This window comes from Apis dorsata, unplaced genomic scaffold (genome assembly GCF_000469605.1).
Source record: "Apis dorsata unplaced genomic scaffold, Apis dorsata 1.3 scaffold_73, whole genome shotgun sequence".
Classification (NCBI taxonomy): domain Eukaryota; kingdom Metazoa; phylum Arthropoda; class Insecta; order Hymenoptera; family Apidae; genus Apis; species Apis dorsata.
Window position 1 is genome coordinate 654767 of NW_006263371.1, and position 2000 is coordinate 656766.

Sequence of the window (2000 nt, forward strand, 5' to 3'; positions counted from 1 at the left end):
GTGGTGATGCACGAACGTGGTGTGCGTGTCGCGGCACACGGTCGAGTGAGCAACACGCACAGATCTCGGTCTCCGCTGTGCCGTATGCACACATGTATAGATATATACACATATATACAGACGGGTAGCACGTGTATGCTGAGCTATGTGTTGACGGTCGTTCACACACACACGTACGCATACATGTACGCGCGAGGTGCAGGCGAGGTTAATACTACCAGATAGAGCAACGTGTATATACTGCGCGTTATTTAGAGCTTGCGCGTTCTTTAGAGATGTCAGAGAGAGAGAGAGAAAGAGAGAGAAAGATATGTCGATCGACGACTCGGGGAAATCGATGCTGCCTTTCGCTCTTTTTTTTTTTTTTTTTTTTTTTTTTTAAGAGGAGAGGGGAGGCTCTGTTCGGTCGTTTTCTTTTTTGGAGATCGCGTCAGGCGGGCAAAAGCGAAGTTACGAAACGATGATGTAAAAGACGGTCGAGAAAGTAAGCGAGACGGGTGGCTCCGTGGCTAACTGAACGCGATTCACTTTCGTGACTTACTCCCCTCCTCCTTCCCCTCCTCCTCCTGCTCCTGTCCCTATCCCCCTCCCTTCTTCTGTTCTCGGAACTCACTTCGTCATTTCGCTTCTTCTGCGCAATAGTCATTCGTTTTAACGGCCACGCTGCCTCTAAGGCTTAATTAGTATTATAGGCTATATATGTATATACGTGTTTTAATCGGAGCGGATATTCCAGATTCTCTCGCTAATTGGCTCTAAGAGGTATGGATCTATAATCTATAGCCAATTAATAAATGCTATTCTATGTGCCGTAAAACGATAAAAGAATTACGATCCTTCCCCTGGATATCTTGAATTTTAGGTTTTTTTTTATACATTAATTTTTAGGAATCAATATCGACGATATCCCATCGCGACGATATTTGTATCGTAAATTACGATAATTCGGAGAGACGTTGACCAAGCCATTTAATATAATTCTCGAATAATTGGTTCTCTTCTTTCACTATTGAAACCTTCTATCGTTATATCTAATTTGAGAAAGAAAATATTTCTCATGAACGATCCCAATTTTATCGTTACATTCACATATATTAAAACAATATCGAAACTCTCTCCTCCCCAACTCCACGACTCCAAATGTTCACTATAAAGTTTTCGCCTTAAGCTCTCGCAACCTTCGATACCTGAGAGGCGTTGATCAACGGCGACGGTCGCGTGATATCGATTCATACACGACAGTTTAGCGCAACAGTTACGTAAATGCACTCGCACCCGCTGCTCTCCGGGTCCCTGTTTGCGTGTACATGCGCTCAAACTTCGTGAGCGTGAAACAGCGCGCTGATGGGACGAGGTTAATGACAATATGTCGGACTGCCACGGTTCCTCCCACGCGCTCGGTTGTACTGGCCCATATAATTGTTATTCCGTCTCGCGCACCAGACACGCATACACACGCACGCACACGGATACATACACGCGCGGCCGGCCATTTAATTTTCCATCGGTGAACCGTGAGCCGTTTTTGCGCGGAAAGGTCTGGTATCCGGTTATTTCGCGTTGTTTATCTCTCCTGCATGGCCGATCTTCTTTATGGCGCCCCCTCCTCTCTTCCTTCCTTGCTTGCTTAGGTTAGGCCTTTTTTTCTCTTCTTTTTTCTCGAACCTTCGATGGGTTCCTCCTCGAGACCGTTTCGCGGGTCTTCTTCTTTGACCGAGTGATGGCGTTTTAAGTTGGAAATAATTTGCGGGGTGATGGGTACGCGTGGCAACGCTGCCCGCGTTGTTTCACTTGAGTTGAACGTTCCTCGAGCGTTTCCCTAAGCGTAGTAGGACGATCGCGTAGGAATTTCGAGCGAAATATTTCGCGGATGCTGTTTCTCTTAACTCTGTTTTTTTTTAACTCCCTCCTCGTTTCAGAAAAATCGAAACGAAACGAGTTCATTAGAATTTAAAGTTGTACAAGTTTTGAGTTTTTTTTTTTTTTTTCCAATCATTTTT